This window comes from Grampus griseus, assembly GCF_964374135.1.
Source record: "Grampus griseus genome assembly, chromosome: 6".
In the NCBI taxonomy this organism is placed as follows: Eukaryota; Metazoa; Chordata; class Mammalia; order Artiodactyla; family Delphinidae; genus Grampus; species Grampus griseus.
In genome coordinates, this window is record NC_139000.1 from 8,631,214 (window position 1) to 8,656,516 (window position 25,303).

Sequence of the window (25,303 nt, forward strand, 5' to 3'; positions counted from 1 at the left end):
TTGTCTATTCGTTCATTCTTGAATGAGGACAGATGAGACCTGGCCTGACATTTATCCAAAAATAGTGCAGATGGGCTCCCCTTGGTCCCCTCTCCATTCACCCTGGTGGATTCAAAGCTAAGGTCCAACACCATCTCCATCACTCATCAACGGTGACCACTCTTTAGTTAACGTCTTCACTTCTTTTGCCTATTTCCTCCTGTATAAAACTAGAAAGTCGAGCTAATCTTCAAATGTCTTTTAAAGCTCCACATTTTTGTAATACTTTTATACATCACCTAGGTTTAAAATTTCATTAGTTTGGAACCAATTGTCAAGGATTTTGCTAAATATACGTATAAACAAAAAAGACCCTATTTCTTAAGAAAGACTTGCTGTACTCAATTTTTAATTAAGAAAACCACAAATATTAAGCTCAAGAAACAGACTTCATTTGATTATACATAAGAAAAAAGAGAATTATAAATAATTTACAAGAGCTAGCAGAGTACATGCCCCAGGGATGTGCTGGGTATGAAATGTGTACAAGAGGCAAAAGCTAAACACAAGGAACGGAGAGTAGCCTTTCTCTCCCATTCCGCCTCCCCACTGCACCTTCAGTCTTGTCTAAACACGGCACACCAGGTGGAAAGACTGCCAGCTGCCTGAGCCATGGCTGGGCCTGCCTTTCCGCAGCCCACAGCCATTCTACAGGGTAGCGTTGACTGAGAGCTTCCCATTGCACACGCGTCTCCATGCATCGTCCCATTTGATCCTGACAACACCTGTTGGGAGACTCAGTCCTCCGCGGTCTCTGGCACTCCAACCTGTCTTGTGGGAACTGCCAAGAATGCAAGGTCCTGATCACCCTTTACCTAGGCCATTTCACAGGGTTGTGTTGCAGAGAGCAACCTTGAGAGATGCGACAATGTCTCCCTCAGGGACAAAGGGCGGCCTTGCTCACTGCCTGCCATAAAGCAGCAGGTTCCCCAGGCTTGTGTCTCTCAGATGTGACACAAGGCAAAGCATCCATCTGGACCCACAGTGTCACCTCCATGGGACTTGGGGGAAGGGGAACTGACACACACTGATGCTTATGCTGGTAATAAAGTCCTTTGTCTGACTCAGGAGTTATACATACCAAAAGATACCAAGTAGACAAGAAAGTTCTCCCTCCTAATTCCCCCTACTACCTGATTCAGTAACCTGTCTCTCCTAGATCTTACTGCAGAATTCAATATACATCTTCCCACCTTTAACTCCATTTTTTTGTCCTTTACCTCAAACTCACCTAGAATCCACTGCAGTAGTGGTTAAGCTTATCAATTCTTTTCAGCATTGAAATCCAAATGCCCCAACGTAACAATTATTCCTTCCCGTGCTTCTGTGTAACTCCTGATATCTCATGAATTTAGCTCCTGGGTAAGTTACCAATGAACTGACTTCTTTTCCATTCATCTGTTTTCCTGCTTTTACCCAGGCGCCATGTGGGATTAATAAATTATTGCCTTATAGTAAGTTTTGGAGGCTCAACCATTTATAGGCTCCACATCTGTTAAATTGGGCCAGTAATGGTGAGGCTGGTCCCCAATATCCATCCTCCTCTTCTTCTTCAGTAACAGAACTTCTGGTTTTTAGATGGACATATGGTTTCCCTGAATACAGGTTACATTTCCCAGCTTCCCTTACTGCCATGTGTGGCCATAAGACCAAGAGAAGGCCGATGGGATGCAAGAAGTGTCATGTGCAATTGCTGTAAAGTGGCCCTCAAAGTCTGCAACGTAGATGCAAAAGCCAGAGTTCCAGCAGCCATTTCAGGCCATAAAGTGACCTTGGTCTTAGAAGCCATCCCCAAGATCACCTCACGATGGAACAAGACAGAAGGAACCTGGGTCTCTGACCATGTAGGCTCAATACTCTGAGCTGATTACCCTCCTGACTTCTCACACATAAGACAGAAACTTCAATCTTATTTATGTCTTCATTATTTTGAGTTCTCTGTCATTCATACCCTAACCTACAGAAATGGCTCCCTCATAAAGAGAATGCTAGAAGGTTACATGAGAGTATGTATCACAACAGATATCCATTTTTATATTCCCCCAACAAAGGGGCAAGTGCTGTTTTTACACAGAGCAGGCAACTCAAACATTCGCTGAAACAAACAGAATCTGGAAGAATGAGGCCATTTCACTGCCTTAAAATTTTTTTTACCAATTTATTTTTCCAGATGAAGATCGCTATTTTATCAAGTTTTATAAAATGTATCATTGGAATTGCATTAAATCTTTACCAATATTTGGAGATATAGTATTGTCACTATTACTATGTTTAGACTTCCCTGGAAAGAGCCAGAAATTGATTGATTGACTCATTGATTTTCATCCTATCTATTCAAAACATTTAATATGAGGCTACTCTGTAATAAGCCTATTCATAAAAATGAGACTTTGTGGAGTTGGCGAACAGACCTTAGGTAAATAAGCTCTCGTGCCCCAGTGCCCACCAAACACTGAGGGAGGTGAAAGAGGTGGTGACAATCTCTACCATCACTAAAGACTAAGGCTAATGTGCTACTTTGTCCTCATCACCTCCAGCTGTTGATCCAGAATCTTCTTGCCTCGCTTCTTCACAGCCAATAACACTCCCCTGACCAAGGTTCCTGGGCCTGGGGCTTTTTCATCTTCCATCATGTAAACTTTCCTGTGATGCTCCACTGTCATCCTTATCCTCTCAGTGCTCCTGCCCGTAGGTGAGGGTCACAGAGCTGACCCTGTTATTGCTGAAGTTCTTTATTTCACACACTTGCTATATGGGTGGGGTTTAGTCCAGTGGAGATATCTGCAGAGGTCCTCAGCTGATGATGGTACCATCATCATCACTATTACTACTGCCATTTACTGAAGCAATACTCTGTGACAGATACTTTGGTAAGCACCTTACCCATAGGAATATACCACTTGGTCCTTACAATAATTCTCTAAGATGGGTAATGTTATCACTGGGTATTGTTTCAAGTGAGAAAACTGAGGCCCAAAGAAGTTAGATAACTTATCCAAGGACACACAGTCGATAAGAGTATCCTCCCTGGCTATGGCAGCAAGCCCTTGGGCAAAGGCAGGATTTGAACCCAGCTCAGTCTGACCCCCTATTCTCAACCATTTCTTTATGTTCCATCCCACAGAGCTGAACATGTTATGTTCTGTAAGGTACATGCCCTCCCATCTGTCCATCTATTCCCTTCTCTTCGACTAAGCATTGGGGTTTCTCAACTAAACAAACATTAATCCCTTTTCTTCTTCCTTTCCTGAGAAACAAACGGCTTTATACCAGGATGGTTGGCCCTGGTATTAAGGACAGCTACTTCCCTCCAGGTATGCCTGACCCTGTCTCACTACTCTTCAGCTGTGGCTTTCAGCACCAGGGTCAGTGGTAAGCAGGTCTCTGCCTCCGTCCTACACTCCTAGGTCTTTGGGTTCAGGGTGATACTTACAATAGACATGTTGGATCATAGATCAGTCTCCCACTGGCTCTCTCAGATTAAAGGCTCTTCCCCAGGTTCTGTCAGCTGATCTGAGGCATTCTGTCCTACCAGGGGGATGGAACTCCACTTTGGCAACTTGGGACCCTCCCTCCACCAGCCGTCTGAGTAGATCTCAGGTACTCTTATAACTCTAAGACCTTACTTGTAAGTTCTGGAAATTCTACAGCAGGCTCTTCCCTGTTATCCAAGCTCAGGACACATGGAGGACCAAGGATGCACTCCCAAGTCACAGGGCTCCCACACCACATTGGTCCAGGCCCAGTGGTTTCTCACCTTCAGAACTTCCTCCCACATGTCTGGTAGCTGCCTTTCCTGGGATCTAGACACATCCCCTTCCCACTGAGGTTGCAGACCCACCCTGAACCCCAGAATGCCAGATGGGGCCCCAACTTTCCTGCTTCAGGAGCCAGAGATTTCAGTCCGAAGGGCCAGCAAAAGAAGGCAGGGGTGGATTTCTCAAGAAGGTTCTGAGAGAGGCTGAAGGGTTTAATGGATGCAGAGCCTCCTCTGCAGTCTTTCACACACGGAAGCAAAGGTCATTAAAACGACCTCTCTCATGTGGGAATGGCTCCGCTGTTAGGGAAAATAAGGGGATCAGGGGTGGCACCAGAGCACTCAGCTTCCGGGGGACAGGGTCAGAGGCCTGCGGGAAGAGAGCTGGAGGGGATCCCACCCCACCAATTCCCATAGCATCACCTTCTTAGGTCGCTCCTTCCTCACTGACCACCCCTCTGCTCCTTCCCCAACTCTCCCACTGTGCCCCGCCCCACATGCTGGCTCCCCCAGCAGTCCAGCCAGGACCCTCTGCTCCCTACACATACCCTTACTGAGTAACTCCCACCTCCCCAAGGGCCAAGGCTCTCTCTCCAGACCAGTGGGGCATCAGAACCACCTGTGAAAACCCTTCGACACACAGATGACCAGCCTCTCTCCCACAAACACCACGGAGGATTCTGCTCTGGCTCAGACCTCTCTCTGAGCTCCAGGCTAGCAGGCCAGCTGCCGGGTGCTGTCCCACAGGTGTCCCACAGGTGTCCCAAACTCAAAATGGCCAAAACCAAACTCACAACTTCCCCTCCCAACTCAACACTCCTCTCACGTTCCTTATCCTGTGACTGTCCAGCACTTCACATCACTAAGTGAGAAACCCTGGCACTGCCCACCCTCCCTCCCATCCGCTAAATCTCCAAGGAGAGAGGCCTCTACCTTGGTTTCTCTCAAACCCACCTTCTCCTCTCCATCCCTATGGCTCCCTCACCCATCTCCCAAATGCCAGTCTCCTCCCATACCACCCATCCTCCACACCAGGAGTATAACTGAAGGGGTCTCTCTCCTCCTATAACTCTGGAACAAATCTCCACCGGCCACAGAATAACATCCGAACTCCTAAGCACTGCTAGCGAGTCCCTCTGAGGACTGACCCCAAACCACCTTTCTGACCTGTTTCCTGCAACTCCACACAGCTCACCACACCTTAGCCACAGCATGGTCTCTCCTGCTTCTGGACCCCTGTTATCTGTTTCCTCTGCCTGTGTTCCCCTGCACCTGGGACACAGAACATCTATTTTTGAGATCCTGTGAGTCTGACTTGGTGCCATGAGCTTCCACTTCCACTACTTACCAGCCCCAACACAGCACCATCGTCATTTATTTACTCCCATCTGTCGGCTGGTGGGCTCCTGAGGGCAAGGACTGCAGTGTCAGGCCCAGTTACATGCCCAGTAAGTGTTTACTTCATGAGTGAAACCACTAATGAGATCAAGGTGTTCTTCCACCCCCTCAAGAAGCAAAGGAAGCAACCAATCTTTAAAGCAATAAAAATAAGGCCAACTGCTATCTGGGAAACCATGGCAGGTAATGTTTCAGTAACAGATGCTTTTGGTGATAGATGGGAGTTCTGAAAAAGAAGAGTCAGCAACGACAGACTCTGTCAGGCGTCTCCAGCACAGGTCAAGAAAGCAATGCCCTGATCACTGGGCCGTGAGCACTGCAGAGTCCCCTCACGCTCAGGGCTCTGACCACCCCGGCTGTGTGACTTCGTGAATTCATCACACCCTTGCCCCAACTGGGATCACGACACATGCAGTCGCCACCTCTTCACCTTGCTAGCTCCAACTCCTCTTTCCTCTGGGAAGCTGTCTCTGACCTCCCAACTGCTTTATGGCCTCTGAGCACCTTGTACTCTTCTTTTACAGCCATTGTCAGTGCTGTAATTAATCTTTCGTACACTTATTTGTTACGGTTTTTGTACTTATTTTTATACTTAACTTCACTACTAGACTGTGAGCCAAAAGACAGCAAGGACCAGACTTGTCTTTTTCCTCTACTGCAGCCCCACACTCGGCACAGTGCTAGCACTCAGCAGGCCCTGAACAAGGACTGGATGGATGCGAGGGTGGGTGGGTAGATGGATGGATGGACGGCAGATGGACAGATGGACTGGCAGGCAGGCAGGTCTGGAAGACAGGGAAGAACAAGGAATAAGGCTGCCTTTCGTGACTGGTACAATAGTTTAATAACATCGAGCTCTCTTTACTCTGATGCAACCCTCGGAAAGCAACCTCAGATCTTAAAACTGGGGCTTTCAGGGCTTCCCTGGTGGCGCAGTGGTTGAGAGTCCGCCTGCCGATGTAGGGGACACGGGTTTGTGCCTCGGTCCGGAAAGATCCCACATGCCGCGGAGCGGCTGGGCCCGGAGCCATGGCCGCTGAGCCTGCGCGTCCGGAGCCTGTGCTCCGCAACGGAGAGGCCACAACAGTGAGAGGCCTGTGTACCGCCAAAAAAAAAAAAAAAAAAAAAAACTGGGGCTTTCCCACTAACGAAAGGATGCACACACACTGGGGATATTCCTATTTACTTGGAAAGCAGGTGTCAGAGCAAAGTGACACACTTGGCATTCTGGCTTCATACCCAGTGATCCTCCTATAATACCAGGCTGCTCTCTCTGTTCCACAAGTATACTGGCTATATTGATAAAAATAGGTTCCAATAATCTCTCAGCCCCCTAACATCATGATGAAGCCCCCTAAGATCAACACGCATATTGCTAGCAGACCACAAGAGGCACTGCCTTTTCTCAGCCAGCCACCATCACCAAATACCGGTGCTGGGCACCAAGTCAGGTGTTAGCTCCTCTTCCCCACAGTCACACTATAGATTCAACAGGGGACGCTGAAGCTGAGGTTTTCATCAGAGAGAAATGCTTCTTCATGGACATGGTCTATGAGCAACGTTACATGACCTGCAGGCAGCTACTGAGAAACTGCAACATACAAATGGATGGGTTTTACAGGTGGAGAATCAGTACGCCTGAGTATGAAACCCTGGCAAAGTCCCCATCCTCATGTGGAGAGTAGGAAGAGTGGACTCAACGATCTCTAACCTTCAGATCAGACTGACACTACAACTGATGAGCACAACGGCCACAGCAATGCTCACTGCAAAAGAGCCCCGTGGCAGGTATACCCAGAGACAAATTAGAGAAATAGGCTAACTGAAGCAACGAGCACCTTTTGAAAACAACAAAGTAACGCTACATATCAATCAGCAAGTAACTTCTAATCCTATCAAAAAGCTTCCCAGAAAGAACAAATTCTAATCTTAGTTATCAACTAATCAGCACATACATCAATCCCGTACCTTCGCTATTTATAAGAAAGATCAGGGTTTCCTGGTCCCTAGAATGAAAGCAGACCTTAAACCCATCACCCCAAACTGAACTCAACTCCTCAAATTCAATTATCAGTAACATTAAAACAACTAAAGCCAAGACAAACTATTACAAGTACCGTTTGTCCATGAATCCCTGTTTCCCTATCTCACCTGTGATTCTTCCAATGTGTATCAGAAACCACACCTCAAGGCAGCCCGGGCTGTGAGAAAAGACACCTGAGGAGCCCTCTGCGTCTCCCATAGCTCCATCTTGGGCAATTCCTCCACCCTCTCTGAGCTTCCATTTTCTCCTCTGCACACCAAAGCCCGCCCCACCTACCCTGCAGAATCATTATGAGGCTAAAGACACAGGTGTCAGAGACTTTGTAAAGTGTTGAAATATTTTATAAAAAAGGGACCTCAGATCCAACAACCTTCTCATTTTATAGATTCAAATCAGTCACTGGGCACTCACCCTTTATTTCATTTGTCCATTTAACAAGCATTTATATACTACTTGCTACGTGCCAGATGCTACGGCAGGCACTGAGGACAGGACTGTGAGCAAAGCCACAGTCCATGGTGGGACGGGACTGCACACCCTGCACTGGGGAGCTGGACGTAAGACAACAGTTACACCAGTTACACCGAAGAGCATGTCGTGACACCCGCGGGCCATGGAAACGATTTGAGTTTTTTCTAAGAGAAACCAGAAGCTACTGAAGGGATTTAAGCAGAGGGAACAACACACTCAGATCGTTCTGGCTGCCGAGTACTAGCCCTGGGCTAGGCCCTGAATACGGTGGGAAGAAGAAATGCAGACTTTGGCTCTGCAAAGTCTGGTGGGGGAGTCACAGGAAGCTGAGGCTGCTACACGCCAGAGCAGGGCGTTGTGGGAGCCCCGTGGGAACACTCCTAAATGCCAGCGGCCTGAAAGTGCTGGAGATATGGTACCTAGAGAGAAAAAACAAAAAAAAACACAGCTACAGGGAGGGCACAAAATAAGAAATATCTTAAAATAGTGAAAGTCACTAATTCCACGTAACAGACTTTATTGCCACAAAAAGAGACACAGCAAATTCTCCTGAATTTATTAACTTGTTTTCCATAAATATTTAATTACTCAGAAATGTATCAAAAACACAGATTCCCCCTGACCTACTTATCAAGCTTATACAAGAATGGGTGAGAATTACTGTATCCAATAAATACGAATTTAATTACATTACTCTTTCGTCTCTAATAAGATGATTTCAAAGAAACCATTGACTGTTGAGGCCAAACATTTACACTTTCTTCTGATTACTCAAGTTAACTGTCTTAATCTTAAAATAAAATCTGATAATAAAAATATTTAAATCCTAAAGAGGGAAAGTATAATGTTGCATAAGTTTATATTAAAGTTCCATTATTTGGACTTGAGGATATGGGGAGCGGGAAGGGTAAGCTGTGACAAAGCGAGAGAGAGGCATGGACATATATACACTACCAGGTAGTGTATATAGTGTAGGTAGATAGCTAGTGGGAAGCAGCCGCATAGCACATATATACATATATACATACACTACCAGGTAGTGTATATAGTGTATATAGTGTAGGTAGATAGCTAGTGGGAAGCAGCCGCATAGCACAGGAGATCAGCTCGGTGCTTTGTGACCGCCTGGAGGGGTGGGATAGGGAGGGTGGGAGGGAGGGAGATGCAAGACGGAAGAGATATGGGAACATATGTATATGTATAACTGATTCACTTTGTTATAAAGCAGAAACTAACATACCATTGTAAAGCAATCATACTCCAATAAAGATGTAAAAAAAAATAAATACAAAGAAATAAAAAATAAAGTCCCATTATTTACATGGAATCACAGAACAGTGAAACAGAAAGTACTTGGGAAACCAGCCTTCAGTTCCTGGACAGGTCTGAGACAAGGCCCACGCTTGGGGTGACTCCACCCTCCCCCTCACCAGCACCTACTGCTTTTGTGGGCGTCAAGGCTTGCGTGCACAGTCTCAGTGCAGGCTGAGTACTGCCTGCCACCCTGGGTGCTCCCACCAGCCCTCACCACCAAGTACCTCTGAGCTTTAACACATCCCTTGTGCAATAACTCACATAACTTCCATAGGCAATAAGTTAACATCCCCTGCAAAAAAACAAGCATCCTGACAGCCCTCTAACAATGGGTTAAGAGAAGATTATTCTAGCTCACGCCGACTGGACGCTCATGAAGTGCAAGCACTATGCTAAGCCCTGTTCCTCGTCATCTCCTTGAAGTCCTGTAAGAACCAGATGGAGGTAAGTACCATCACACTTCCTGTATTGATGAGGAAAAGAGGAATGGTCACCTGCCCAAAGTCAAAGGGCTTGTGAGTAGGGTCAGGACACAAACCCACATAGGCCTGACTCCAGAGTCTGCTGTAAGTGCTGCCCTGTCTACCTCTTTGACGCTCAGGAGATAAATCTCCTTCGAAGAACACAAGGGATTTGAAAGCTCTGCAGAAAAACCAGGGAAGAATGTGCCTCTCCACGTCTTCATGGTCTCTGCTCTCCTCAGTAAGTGCAGGCGAGACAAGCCTGACTCATGCCTCCCTTTGGGGAAAAGCCATGGAACTGATCAGTGCAGGGGGTCAAAGAGAAGGTGCTCGCGATGGTGCTGGGCTGGAACCACCTGTGAGAAGAGCTCATGCAAAAACGGGGGAGGAAACACCTGTGGGCCTGTAAGGAAAGTCCCAAGGACTCCTTGAGCACTCTGTGACTTCAGAGCTGGTTTCTCAGATACCTTGGCCATCACCTTCACCACCAACTGGCACCGTCTACACTAGAACCTGGAGAAAACAGCCAAACAGGTGCTTCCTGGTGCTGCCCCAGCACCAAGGATAAATAAAAAGACAGTGAGCACTCTGTAAGCACCAGCTTCCCGTCAGGCACCACGCTAAGCAGCCCACAGCATTATTCCACTGAATCTTCAATGACAGGCCCCAGTAAGGTAACCCTGCCATCCCCATTTTACAAATCAGTTAACTGAGACTAAGAGTGGGGAAGACACTGGCCCAAGGTCACAGAGGTTGTGTGGAGGAGCCAGAATTGGAACCCAGATCTGGCTGCAGAGTGTGAATCTGCTTGGCCACTTCACTCGGGGTCCTCTGTCACCGCCAATCCCCTCCTGGTCACATTCTGTTTGCACGTGACTCCTCCACCAACCATCCGCTCCCCAAGGGCAGGATGGAGATCCTTCATCTCCATATGCCCAGCACTCAGCAGAGGGCTTGGCCCAAAGCAGGAGCGCAGCAAGGCTGGTGGATGGATGCCCACAGGAAGGAAGTAGCCCCAGGATGCCCCTCACAGAAGCCAACCCAACCAACTCTCCCCATCCCTGATCAGAATCTACAGACCATCTACTCAGCTCCCTGAGGCCTGCTCCTCCGCAAGTCCACCTCAAGGGAAGGGTCAGCAGCCACACTTCTGGGGAAGGGGGAGGTGGGCTTCAGCAAGTATGAGCAGTTCATTTTCAGACTTGTCCTTCTTTCTGTTTCCCCATCTTGTCCTGGAGCAAATAATTCTTCCCTCTCCCACCCCTAAGACTTTGTAGGACAAGTATCACCACTCAGAGCCAAAGCCTACCACTAGTATATGGCACATGTGTGTCTCAGTCAGCACTCAAATACTTGGGGAATGAAGCAATAGAGTCCAGAGTCTGGGATTCACCAGAGACCTATCAATAAGAGTCTGCCAACATTCGGTAGCATGACCTGTCTGAGCAGAGGTCCATCACAATGTCCACCAAGAGCCTACCCTGGAGACTCAGAAGCAAAGAAAGCAGGAAACTTTCCCTGTGCAGGGACGAGACAGGTATAGAATAATGCATGCAATAGTGAGGCACATGAACCGATCAAGGTACACACACAATGAAAGCCAAGGGAGCACAGACAGGAGTGGTCACTTGTAGAGCAACTGAGTAGATTTCACAGAGAAGGGAAAAGTTGAACTGAGAAGCCATTCCCAAACCACCAAGGGAAAGTCATTGTTTCCTGCCTCCCTGAGCCCCATACTGCTCACCTCCCCACCGCTGAGCCCTGTTCTGTCATCAGTGACTTGTGTGCCTGTCTCTCTGCACAGTATGTGAGCACCTTGAGGGCAAGGACTTTGGGCATTCTCCATGGCTCACCCTCAGCTGTCCAGTAAATATCTGCTAACAAAGAATAAGAGTCTAGTTTAGATTATTAAAAACACAGCAGCTACCCCTTCTTGAGCATCTACTATGATCTATTACTGCAAGTACTTTGCATACATGATCTCATTTCTTCTACACAAAAACCCCAAAAGGCAGATCCTATCATCACCATCCATTTTACAGATAAGGAAACTGAAACGCAGAAAGATTAGGTAAATTGCCCCAAGTCATACAGCCAGTAAGTGACAGAGCCGGACTTTGAATCATGGGCTGAATGAAAAATCAGTTTTCAATTACTAGTGAACAAATCCCTTTTCCTTTCTCTTTCTGTGTCTGCCTTGCATCCAGATACATGGATTGCCCTTTAGTTTATTGTTCACTGGAACCAAAGCCATTTCTTTTCTAGAGAAAAACAAGGGCTATCTCTTGTTAGTCTTCTAAACAATGACTGCTAACCATTACTGAGTAAACATCATGGTGGGGTGGGGGAGCATGGAGACACAAAATTGTGCTTAAGATATCAGTCAAAAACATCTATTAAGGAGGAACTGTATGTACCAACTGGAACATTTTCCAATGTTGGAACAATTTCCAAATAGATCAAGTAAATAAATAAAGGAGCAAGAGTACGTATAGGATGCTATTCTTTGTATAAGAGAAAAAATATATAACAAAACAAGAAAATGGTAACAGTGGTTGCCACTAGGGAGAGGACTGGGAACTGGCAGCTTGAGGCAAGAAAGACACTTTACAATTTGTCCCCCTTGAACTACTTGTCTTTTTTTAAAAAAATCCATGTGTGATTTTTTTAATTCTTAAAAAAAATAAGACAAAAACACCATTTGAAGAAACTCCTTATTGCCAGGCCTTTTCCAAATGCTCACATACATATGACTGCAACCATGAAAAAAACTTGTATGTTTATGAAAAACTGGGTGAACTTAATGTGTGGTGAAATAGGACTGTAAAACAACTTTTGTCTTTCATGTTGAGGTTCGCTAATTTCACTATAAAGTTGTTGCAACATTTTTTTCTGCAATAAATAAAATGCACTTTGAAGGTGCAGATACGGCATACATATAAGCAGCAGAGATAATCTGCCACACCTTCTTCTGAAAGTCCTTCATCTGTCCCTTCGACAAGTATTTAATGAGCACCTACTATGTGCCAGGCAAAGTGCTCAACAGGTTTTTTGGGTTTTTTTTTAAGATGTTGGGGGTAGGAGTTTTTATTAATTAATTTATTTATTTTTGCTGTGTTGGGTCTTCGTTTCTGTGCGAGGGCTTTCTCTAGTTGTGGCACGCGGGGGCCACTTTTCACCGCGGTGCGCGGGCCTCTCACTATCACGGGCCTCTCTTGTTATGGAGCACAGGCTCCAGATGCGCAGGCTCAGTAGTTGTGGCTCATGGGCCTAGTTGCTCCGCGGCATGTGGGATCCTCCCAGACCAGGGCTCGAACCCGTGTTCCCTGCATTAGCAGGCAGATTCTCAACGACTGCGCCACCAGGGAAGCCCTCAACAGGTATTTTTAAAAGAAGAGCTAAACAACAGGTCACTAGCTTCCTCCCTCCTGCCTTTCGGGAAAACATGCCAATCAGAAGGCCAGAGCTAGGATCACTCTTGATGTTCACGTATTCTAACACCATCCTCACTCAGCTAAGAAAACTGAGGCCTGGACAGGGGAAGGGCTCTGATCAAGGTTACATAAGAAGCGAAGGCCTCAAAATTACTTGTCCTGGGCTTCCCTGGTGGCTCAGTGGTTGATAGTCCGCCTGCCGATGCGGGGGACACGGGTTCGTGCCCCGGTCCGGGAAGATCCCACATGCCGCGGAGCGGCTGGGCCCGTGAGCCATGGCCGCTGGGCCTGCGCGTCCGGAGCCTGTGCTCCGCAACGGGAGAGGCCACAGCGGTGAGAGGCCCGCGTACCTCAAAAAAAAAAAAAAAAAAAATTACTTGTCCTGCTCTCCTCACATGCGACATGCTGTTTTGTTGTGTTGAAAGATGGGCAGTCAGGGAGGGGCAGAAACATACCCTAACACTGACAGCCTAATATATCAGGTGCTTTCACAGATCTTGTCAAATTTATTCTTCATAACAACTTCTCAAGGTGGACATGATTATCCTTGTTTTACAAATAAGGAGATGAAAGCTCTGAGAAGCTAAGAAACTGGTGTATAAGGCTTCAAACACGTATCTCTCTGACTTCCAAGCCAGAGCTCTGACCCTCCATGCTGAAAAGGAAAATCAGGTAGACTGGAGCCATATCACAGAGAGCCCTGGAGGCAAGATTTTCCATTAACGAAGTTTCTCTCTCAACCCTGGATGCTGTCACTCCAACACCACCAATCTCAAAGCCAGTCCCCTCATTACCCAACACATGTTGTAGCTCTTGTTGCCACCAAGTTTGGGCTTTCCTTTTAACCCACAGAGCATGATGGTTATCCAGAGCGCAGCAATCTCTGAGAGACATTTACATCGTTTCTGCTGGGACAGAATGGGATAATTCACACGTGCTGCTTTTAGAGCCTTTGGGTGCCTGCCACACAAGCACGGACCCCAGTAAGGACCCATCCCTTAGATGCCATCCCCATGATGCCACTGGGTCACCGCCACACCAGGTGGTAGTGAGAGAGGCCAGCACCATGGAAGTTGGTCCCCCAAAGTCCCACAGCATCTGAAGTGAAGAAAAATGCAGGCCAGTACAGGAGAAGCCTCCTCCTGCCTTCTCTTCTGTCCCTGCAACACAGGCAGCAGGAATTGGTCACACTGCTAGTGAGCAGAGGCACTGCGCAATGAAAGGTCACACGTATGGGTATGGGACACCCTTCCAAACAGGAGGGAGCCCCATCACCTCGCTTTCTTCTCTCTGCCCGGTAGAAACCTAACAAAGTTCTGGCATTCCCCTATTGTGGGTGTCTTCCTTCAGGCATGTGGTAAAGTCAGTGTCATACTTGGGTGGGGAGGGGAAATTCCATAAGGCTCGAGTCTAAGCCTTATGCTCCAGTTCAGAGTCCTCACTGGGGTTGGGGTCTAAAGGTCAGCAAACAATGAAACGTTCCTGTGCTTCCATCTGCCATTCTCCCCGCCACAGCTCCCTCAGAGGCCTCACAGGGAGCAGCAGTCACCATCTCACCACAAACCTCATCCCAACCTCAAGCAGGAAAATGGTCTACCGATTAGAAATCCCCTCCTCTTTCGACCCTCAGTCTCCAAACACAATCTGCCCATCGGCACAGAGGCAGCAGACTCACAACTTTACCCGACGATGTACCCAGTAGGCACTGTTCCATCCCATCCTCACAAGGCCCCTGAGAGGCACACAAGGCAGGAACCAGGATGCTCACTTCGCAGAGGAAGAAACAAAGCTCAGAGAGGTGAAAGACTCTCCAGGTAACACAGAGGTAAAAGCTTCTGAATCCTCACTCCTGTTCTGCCCCCTCACCAGGCTGCCATTTCAGTCTTTTGGAGACGACCACTGTTAAGATTTGCAGCAACATCTGGTACCAGGAGCCAGCAAGCCAGAACCTTTCAAGCTTCACACTAACTACTCTGCCAGCACACACATTTCTCAACAGCTGATGGGATGAAAGCCAACAGCCCCACCAATCTAGGAGACAGGAAAAGCCCCCGAGACTGAAAAACGGGGCGCCCCACTTAAGGGCACGGCGTGGCATGGGGGAAGCCGCCGGCCTAGTAACCAGGGCAGCTAAGACCCAAGTCCGACCCAGGAGACGCACAGGCAGGCCTAGCCGCCCCTTCCGGCCCAGCCGCAACCTCGAAGCCTCCAGAATCCTCAGAGAGCCCAAAGCTCCTGCTTCCACTCAAACTCCCTGGACAGTGGGGAGGGCGGCTTTCCCTTTTCCCGCGACCACTCACCCTTTGCCCGCTTCTTACCTGGGGCCCCGCTTCCGGACCTGCAACCACTCGGGGCCCCGCCCCCCACCGCTGCAGGTCTCCCTAGCCCCGCCCCTTGCACCTGTGGTTTCCTCAGGTCCGGTCTCTCCACCCGCTTTGGCCTCACCTCGCTGCCCCCTCCCCCGGTAAACCTGTGGTCCCACCCGGCCCCGCCCCCCGCACCTGCAGCCCCCCCGGCCCCTCCCAACTGCCTCCTCCAGCCCCGCCCCCCGCACCGGCGGCCTTTCCCCACCTCCACCCCCACACTCGCTGTACTCCATACCAAAACCCCCATTCCCACCACACACTTAAAGCCCCCGGCCCGGTCCCCGTGCCCGAGACCGCCGGACACAATCCCTACACCCCCCCCTGCCCCGAGGCCCCTCGCCGGCCCAGCGGCCCCTCGGGGTCCCGCCCCACACACCTGCAGCTCCCTCCGGCCCGGCCCTCAGGGCCCCGCCCCGCCCGACGCTCCTCTCACCGCCCGCTCTCGCCGCCGCCGCCGCAGTCCCGGCCGGTCACCTTGACGCGGGCCGCAATGGCTGCCGTCGCCTCCGCATGGCCCTGGGAGCGGCCCAGGCGGCAGCGGCGCCTTCGCTCGGAGGCCAGGGCCGGGCCAAGCCGGGCCAGGGCCGGGCGCAGCTGGAGCGCGGGCCGACGAGGGAGCGGAGCCGGCGCCCAGCCGCAGTAGGAACCGTCCTCTCCTGGGTCTGAGCGGCGGGCCGCTCAGCCAATCGGCGCGCGGCGCCAGACCAGTCTCCCCAACCAGCTCGGCGCAGAGGCGGAGACACGCAAATCGACCGGCTGGGCGCGCCAGTGCGCAGCCGCTGCAGCCCAGATCCTCCCTGGCCTCGCTCGGCCTGCGCTGCAGCCCTCAGATGTCGTCTCCGCCTTCGAGGATGCTCAACTGCCCGCACACCCTCCTCAGCGCCCCGCCACGCCCATCCCCTTCCTAGAAATAGCAGCGCATCTTATTCTCCATACATCCTTCCAGGTCTCATACAATTTACCCTTGAAACCTCTACCTAGGAGTTATTGTTTTCAACAAAAAATTGTTTTGTGAGAAACATCACCTTAATGCCCATTCTTTACAACTCGGAGGTAGGCACAGAACACAGAACGTCAAAGCCAGAAGAAACCTTCGAGAGCCTCGGGTCCAGCCCGTTTATTTTACAGCTGGGCAAAATTAAGCCCCTCGAGGTGAAGGGACTTGCCCAAGACCACACAAGTGCAAAGCTGAGAAATGAGGTTGTCTGTTGTGTCTGCTCTCAGATTCTTTACTCTGCCACGCACGATGAGGTGAGCAGAAGGGTTAAGTCATTTGATCAAAGTCGCAGAGGTAAGTTGTAAAGACAGTTGAAGCCAGTTCTGTGAAGCCCTGTAAGTCGGAACCACAGAAAATCTCTGCTCGGCCTCCCACAGAAAGGAGGCCCTATGTCCTGCGTTACTCTGAATGATTCTTGGACACACAGACAAGTAGAACGTCATTTTGACAATTTTCAAATTCATTTTGCAGTAACATCAGCGTATGGAAAGATTTGGTTACTGTCTTCCCAAAGCTTATGGAAGAAAAAGAGAGAAACGAAAAGAAATAGTCAGTGGAAATTAAACCATTTCTAAGTCTTCAGGAATCTCTGAGGGAAATTTCTGCCATGTTGCATTAAGAAAGAATAATCATCAAAGAAGATACTTAGCTATTTTACTTAAAGAGAACAAGAGACAATGTAATGCAATGGTTCATTCTGCTCAGAGCCTCTGGATTCAAAAATGCACAGGGTGGGTGTTGAGTGCAAACTCTGGGGACTTTTGACTGCCTGAATCCAAACTCTGCTTCTGCCACCAGCAAGCTGTGTGTAAGTAAGCAAGTTATTTAACATCTCTGTGCCTCAGTTTCTTTATTGAAAAATAAATATGCTGAAAATAGCACCCTCTTCAGAAAGGCTGCTGGGAGCTTTCAATGAGGTGACACATGGAAGAAGGCCTAGTACCTAACAGGAGCTCAATAAACATTAGCTATTGTTATTTCTACATGTGTGACTTAGGGCAAGCATGGAAGTTCAGCACAGTGCATGTAATATATGCTTGCTAAATGACATCTCTTATTTTTAATATGCTCATGCATAGCTTCTAAGTTTTCTTCAATGAACATAGATTCTTTTGTAATATATCAAAAAGTTATTGTAAACCCAATTTTAAAATGAGAAAAGGATTTGAATAGTTATCCAAAGAAGATCTACAAATGCCAATAAGCACATGGAAAGATGCTCAATGTCATTAGCCATCAAATGCAAATCAAAACCACAATAAGATACCTATTCACACCCATTAGGATGGCCATAGCAAATAAGATGGACAATAACAAGGGTTGGTGAGGAGATGGAGAAATTGGAACCCTCAAACACTGCTAGTGGGAGTGTAAAATGGTGCCACCACTTTGGAAAATAGTACCTTAAAAGTTAAACATAAGAGGCTTCCCTGGTGGCTCAGTGGTTGAGAGTCCGCCTGCCGATGCAGGGGACACGGGTTCGTGCCCCGGTCTGGGAAGATCCCACATGCCGTGGAGCGGCTGGGCCCGTGAGCCATGGCCGCTGAGCCTGCGCGTCCGGAGCCTGTGCTCCGCAACGGGAGAGGCCACAACGGTGAGAGGCCCGCGTACCGCAAAAAAAAAAAAAAAAAGTTGAACATAGGGTTACCATGTGATCCAAGAATTCCTAGGTATATGCTCAAGAGAAATGAAGACATATGTCCATATAAAAAACTGGTACACAAATGTTCACAATATCCAAAAAGTGGAAATAACCCAGTGTCCATCAGCTGATAAATGGATAAATAAAATGTGGTATATCTATACAATGGAATATAAAAAGAAATGAAGTACTAATGCATGCAATAACATGGATGAACCTTGCAAACATGCTAAGTGAAAAAGCCAGATCACATATGATTCCATTTATATAAAATGTCCGGAATAGGAAAATCTATATATAGAGAGAGTAGATTAGTGGTTGTCTAGGGCTGGGAAGATGCAAGAATTGGGAGTAATGGCTAAGGCATGTGGACTTTCTTTTTGAGATAATGAAAATATTCTAAAATTGGTGATTGCACAACTCTGTGAATATACTGAAAGCCATTGCATTGCACACTTTTAATGGGTGAATTATATAGTGTATGAATTTATCTCAATAAAGCTGTTTTTAAAAGTTATCAGAAAGTCTGATCAGTCATGTCACTCCTATGCTCAAACACCGTGTAACAGGATGTGGAGAGGATCTTAGCTGCATCTGCTTGGGTTTAGATCACCCACCGTGAAAATGTGATGTGCTGGTGGAATGGGCCAACTCTAAATGAGGGGAAGGAACTTTTGAGCCAGGGGAGGAAAGGAGGGCTGGAAAAGTCACCAAGGCCAGGCCAGCTGCCTCCGCATAGGCTTGTATTTCATGGAGAGCCAAGCTTTGGGACAGTTCAAGGAGATGTTTTCATTAGAGATGTTGATCAACAAGGAAGCTGTGGTAAACAGACTCTAAGGTGGCCCCCATAATCCTCACCTCCCAATGTCTATGGGCTTGTGTGATCCCCTTCCCTGAGTGTGGACAGGACCTGACTTGCTTCTAACCAGCAGAATAAGGCAAAGATTTTAGGTTGTATGTGATTACGTTACATAAGTTGTAAACCATCTAGCTAGGAGACTCTCTCTTGCTGGCTTTGAGGATATAAACAGCCATGTTGTGAGCTGCCCTGTGGAGAAGATCACCCAGCAAGGATCTGAGAGTAACCTGCAGCCAATAGCCAGCAAGAAACTGGAGCCCTCAGTCCAGCAGCCTTCAAGGAACTGAATGGTGCCAATAATCATGTGAGCTCAGAAGCAGATCCTTACCCTGTCAAGCCTCAGATGAGACTGCAGCCCCCGCCAACATGTTGATTATATCCTTGTGAGACCCTGAAGCAGAGGACCCAGCTAAGCTGTGCCAGACTCCTGACGCACAGAAACGTTGACTGACTAAGCCACTGCCCAGCAAGCAAAGAGGATGCCCTCCTGGTGGAACACAGGAAGTCCCTGGAACAAGGTGGTGGCTCAACTGCTAATGATTTCACTGGCGGTGACCTGGGTGGTGATATTTATCCCCGTGGAGGACGATACTGTGGTTGATGCTATGAGGCCAGTGTTTGACAAACATGGGGAGGATAATGCCTACAGAGACAGAGGAAGTTAGATGGCTGGTTAAAGCTATGTTTTATTACAGAAGGATGATGAGAGACCAAGAGCTGTTCAGGAGCAGTTAATGGCTAAGTGTGAGAGCCAGAGAGCTCTGGAGGTAGCTTACAAAGAGGCTCTCATCACCTATGCAGTGGAAGGACAGACACATTGAGTGGCAGGCTGAAAACCTGACTATTAGAGTCTAGAGCTCCAGAGATATTTGCTCAGCCAAGACAAGTCTGTTTGGTGAAGGTCAGAGCCCTGGTGGGGAAAACCTAGGACTCTAAATAATGGAATGGAGACATCTGGATGGATGTTCCTGGGGATGTTGACTCTGCAGCATGAACCCGAAGCTCCTCCGGGCTTGCACACTTTTCTTTATTAAGAACCGGAGCTACCACTGTGCTGGCAGGTGCTACAGAAGCCCTTCCCCACAGACAACAGGTGTCCCTACCAGCAGTGCTGCCCCTACCTCCTCTCCAGGTGGCCGGGCTGGTAACTAGGGTTAAATCTCAGCATAACCTGGCTGTTTATGCCCAGGGCCTGATAAGGAAAAAAATAGGCTATATACCTGAAGAATGGAAGAATTAGCCAGCATGTACTGGCAGAAGCCAGGGGAGTACCCCTGGGGTTGAATTTTGAGGGTGCTTGATCAAGGAAGCTGGAATGTAAGACTAGATAAGCAAGAATTCATTGACTTGGGGATACTTTCTCAGGACATGGGATGTAACACCCTAGCAAGGACTCCAGCTACTGGAGTGGCTCTTAGAAGCCTGGAAAGAAGCAATGGCCAATTCTCAGTGAAGCGGAAATACCTAATTGCCCTGGAAGATGGTAGACAAAGTGGCCATGCTGAAATGGTCATACAGTCGATCTTCATTATTCATGTTTCCATATTTGTGAATTAGCCTAGTGCTAAAACTTATTTGCAATCCAAAAATCCACATTCCCAGCACTGTCAAGGTCATTCACAGAAGGCAAAAATTTGAGTCACCCAATGTGTGTCCGGGCAGAGGTCAAATGAGGTGACACTCTTGTTTAGCTCTCACACTGTAAACAACTGTCTTTTTCATGATCTATTTAGTGCCACGTTTTTCACATTTTTATACTTTTTCTTGGTGATTTTGCTGTTTAAAATGGCCCCCAGGCATACTGCCGAAGTGCTGTCCAGGGTTCTAAGCACATCTCAGTAAGATGTGCCTTACTGAGAAAGTGCATGTGTTAGATGAACTTGGTTCAGGCATGAGTTACAGAGCTGCTGGTCGTGAGTTCCGTGTGAAAAGATCACCAATATGTATCACGTAAGGTGTCTTTAAACAGAAACACACATAAAACAAGGGTATGTATTGATTGGTTGGCAAAAATGTTGTGACCAGTGACTCAAAAGAACCTAACCCTGTATTTCCCCTAGGAGCAATGGTTCAGTATTCACTAACTTCGTGTTCTCAGTGACTTTATAGGGCATAATTCCTGAGAATAATGAGTCAACTCTACCTCTCATCGGTAGAGTCTAACTAGTAACCCTTCTGGCAAGGAATGCTGGGAAATGTAGTTCTCCTAAGCGTCCAGACCTTGCGATACATGGGAGGGTATAGAAGAAATATGGTTCTAAGTTGCTACAGACAAGCCAGTACAAATATGTTAAACCATTAAACATTCAAGAAATGTTAATGGTTGCCCCAAGGTTTACAATATATATCTTTAGTTAATCAGATCCTATCTTCAAATAATATCATTTCTCATGGAGTGTAAGGAACTTATTACCCTGAGGAAACATGTAATGATGGAAGGAAGTAGCGCCTGTTCCCAGGGCTGAAGGGACAAAGGAAAGTAAGAGTTCTGATCACCAATTCCACTGTGTGGGAGGGGGCATGGTTTTCCCCACACCAACTGGCAATTCTCCAACACCATCTGGGTGTCCTACAGTTCAACTCAATTCTGATTCTGTCTATCCAGAGACAGCATCAAATTCCACAGGTTAAGGGCTCAGTCCCACAGGAATGTCTCTGACTTCAGCCACCAATCGAAAGTCCAGGTTGTTACCTGCTTCTGACCAACTGGCTATAAATCAGAGGTTCCCACAACCCCCTCCCTGGGCTTGATTAATTTGCTAGAGTGGCTCACAAGAACTCAGGAAACTGGGTTACTCAAGAGATTACCAGCTTATTTTGAAAGATATTAAAGGAGAGGGATCAATATACAGTTGAAGAGATTCAGAGGGCAAGGTTCTGAGCAATGGAATTTCTGTCCTCATGGAGTTTCAGGCCTGGCACGGTGGCACATGGAAGCTTTCTAGTTTACCAACCTGGAAGCTCCTTGAACCCCATCCTTTATGATGGAGTTTTATGGAGTCTTCACTACATCAGCACCATGGATTAGATCATTGGCCATTGGTGATTGATTCAGCCTCCAGCCCTTCTTTCTTCCCCAGAGGTCTTGCGGGTGGCACTAAAAGTTCCAACCCTCTATTCATTGGTTCCCCTGGCAATCAGCTCCCCCCATGTTTGGGGGATTCCCAAAAGTCACCTCATTAACACACCAGTTGAAAGGGGCTCATTGTGATAACATGATACCCATTTCATCGTTATGGCTCTGAAGCATTTTTTTCCCCCAGGAACTGGGGACGCGATACCACATATTTTAACAAAATATGCTGTCCTTTCTCTAATTGCTTAGGAAATTCTAGGGTTTGGGGAGCTGTGAGCCAGGAACCATGAATGAAGACCAAATATATATAAAAAATATATATTTGGTCATCTGAATGACCAAATATATATTTCTTATAAATCACCTATCACAGAATGATTCTAGGTTATCAGAACCTAAAAGTTCAGGGGAAAAAAAAGCCCAGTGAAGCTGATCCACAGAATCATGAGGAACTGAACTGGTTATTGTTCTAAAGCACTAAGTTTTGGGATGGTTTGTTAGGTTGCAATAGATAACTGATACAAATATCTTCACACTCTGTGAACATTCTGAGAGGTCAATCTGCATATCTCTTCTCAAAGCCCTCTTGTGACCGTCTTCCAGTCCTTTTCTTTCCAAATCCCTGACCATCTACCCAGACAATTAGCCATTGCCCTGCCCATGAATCTATATATACCTGCAATTCTGGTCATCTTTCAGCCAATAAAAATGGACAACCAAATGCACTGCCCACTGGGAGGATTTCTCTTTACACCATCTCTTGCATGGGGCTGAGATTTTTTCAGCAGTCATTTCTAGTAGGTGCTAGCACAGGTGGAGGTTGAGGCTCTAAGTTTAGACTGAGGTAGAGGAGGCCATACAGCAGGAGTAGGTGTTACGGGTATAGAGTCACATATTCATACAAGGTATGAATAGTACCTCCTGGACATTCTCGAATCCGATCTCATATACCATTTCTACTTGATGATTGCTGCTGCCCAAACTTTTGGCTCAGTGGGTCAGATAATGTCCAGTTCTTCAAGGGCAGCTCGGTCACATGGTGACTCAGTGCTCCAGTATTAGGAAATGGAGATATAAAAAAAAATGTTTAATGCAGATAATAAATAATAGTACCCACCTTACAGAGTTGTTCTGAGGACTCAAGGAAATAATGCATGAATAGTGCTTGATATATTGTCTGGCACCTAATGTTCAACAAATGTTTAGTAAGTGTTTAATGAATGGCAGCCGTCATTGATTGGTACATCCATAGTAGTATAGTAGGAGCTTCCCATGTAGGTCTGATGAAAATTAATGTGCCAAACATGTCACATTTTAGCATACCATTTATGTCTCATTGAAATATAATATAGTAACACCCTAGTTCTAGACATCAGTCTTTACACTTAGTGACTGTAAGTCAGTGGTAGATTCAGACCCATTTTCCCTGTGTTCCAAAGTCAGATTTCTAGGTGGATCAGTCTGAGGGCTGGCCCCAGACCCTGGTGAAGTCCCCAAGGCCATCTACCCTGGGAGCCAATTGGCTGACTTTCCCTTGGTACAAACCTCAACCTCTTCAGCAATCTTCTCTATGAAAAAGCCTTTTCAACTTTGGCATTTCTGTAACAGACACTCCAGAAATATTCATTGAATTGAGTTCTACTGCCTCCCCATGGCCATGGGGTAAAATCCAAATTTCTTAGCTTGAAATAAAATATACCCGAACATCTGGCTCCCTATCCACCCTCATCTCCTAATTGCTAGCATTCATAAAACATTTACAATGTTTCAACTCATTAAATACATGATCTCATTCAATAAACATAGATATCTATAGGTATTCAATATAGAGGCCATTATGTATGTTATTATGTAATGTAATATCATATGTCATATATACATGTGTATATTTTAAGTAGTCTCACACAACATATGTTCCTTTGTAAGTTGCTTTCCTACACTCAACAATATGTCATGGATATTTCTCCATGCCTTAAAGGTTTTATGCATTTATATCATCATTTTAGATGATTCCCTACAATAGCATTGTAGGAATGTATCAGATTTACTGATGGACATTATAAGGGCTTACAACTTTCCGATATTATAATCAACACTGGGATGAATAAATTTGTACATCTGTTATTTGTTAGACTACTTTGTTAGGTTAAATTCTTAAAAGTAGTACCACTGGGCTTCCCTGGTGGCGCAGTGGTTGTGAGTCTGCCTGCCGATGCTGGGGACACGGGTTCGTGTCCCGGTCCGGGAAGATCCCACATGCCGCGGAGCGGCTGGGCCCGTGAGCCATGGCCGCTGAGCCTGTGCGTCCGGAGCCTGTGCTCCGCAACGGCAGAGGCCACAGCAGTGAGAGGCCCGCGTACCGCAAAAAAAAAAAAAAAAAGTAGTACCACTGTGTCGAAGGGAATATGCATTTAACTTTTTGAAGCATGGTACCAATCTACCTTCCAGAGATGTTATACTGACTTATAAACCCAACATCAGGTGTGAGTGTCCAATTTTCCCTCACCCTCATCAATGCTGGGTATTGCCAACTGAATAAATAGAAAAACGGTCTCTTGTTATTGCTTTGATTGCTTTCTGCAGAGATAAAGTATCTTTACCATGTACTTATTAGCCTTGAGTATTTCTTCTGGGAATTGCTTCTTTAGGTCCTTTCCCTTTTTAGAATTGGACCATTCATCTTTTCCTTATTAATTTTAAAAAGCTCTTGCACTGGGACTTCCCTGGTGGCACAGTGGTTAAGAATCCACCTGCAAATGCAGGGGACATGGGTTCGAGCTCTGGTCCAGGAAGATCCCACATACCGCAGAGCAACTAAGCCCTTGCACCACAACTACTGAGCCCGCGAGCCACACTACTGAAGCCCACGCGCCTAGAGCCCACGCTCCACAACAAGAGAAGTCGCCGCAGTGAGAAGCCAGCGCACCACAACGAAGAGTAGCCCCTGCTCGTTGCAACTAGAGAAAGGCTGCGTGCAGCGGCGAAGACCCAACACAGCCAAAAATAAATAAAAATAAATAAATTTATAAAGAAAAAAAGCTCTTGTACTATATGTTGCAAAGTGGTTTTTTTGTTTTGTTGTTTTGCTTTTACTGAACATATTTTACATTGTATATAGTCAAACCTATTTTTTCCCTTAGGATTTTTTCTATTTGGTCTTACCCTTAAGAAGATCTTCCCCGCTGCAAAAGCAAATAATCCATCACCATTTTTTCCTAATTAGTTTTTTTCATGGTTTCATTCTTCTACAATTAACTATTTAATTCACCTGAATTTTGCTTCATGGTCTTTTTTAAAAAAATATTTATGTGTTTATTTATTTATTTGGCTGTGCCAGGTCTTAGTTGCGGTACACGGGATCTTTGTTGCTACATGCAGGATTCTTTAGTTGTGGCATGCGGGATCTTTTAGTTGTAGCACGTGGGATCTAGTTCCCTGACCAGGG

The 25,303-nt window shown here is 46.9% G+C and overlaps 1 protein-coding gene across 3 annotated transcripts in view; it reads right to left on the reverse strand.

Moving 5' to 3' along the window:
* RALGPS1 (Ral GEF with PH domain and SH3 binding motif 1) overlaps nt 1–15,835 on the reverse strand; it is a 282,818-nt gene extending 266,983 nt beyond the window's left edge. For 2 of the 3 annotated variants that reach the window (XM_082657473.1, XM_082657475.1), the window contains exon 1: nt 15,718–15,835. The gene's annotated coding sequence lies outside the window, so the exon portion shown is untranslated. The remainder of the gene's footprint in view (nt 1–15,717) is intronic. The other variant, XM_082657474.1, reaches the window with a different exon arrangement.
* Between the last annotated feature and the right edge of the window lie 9,468 nt (nt 15,836–25,303).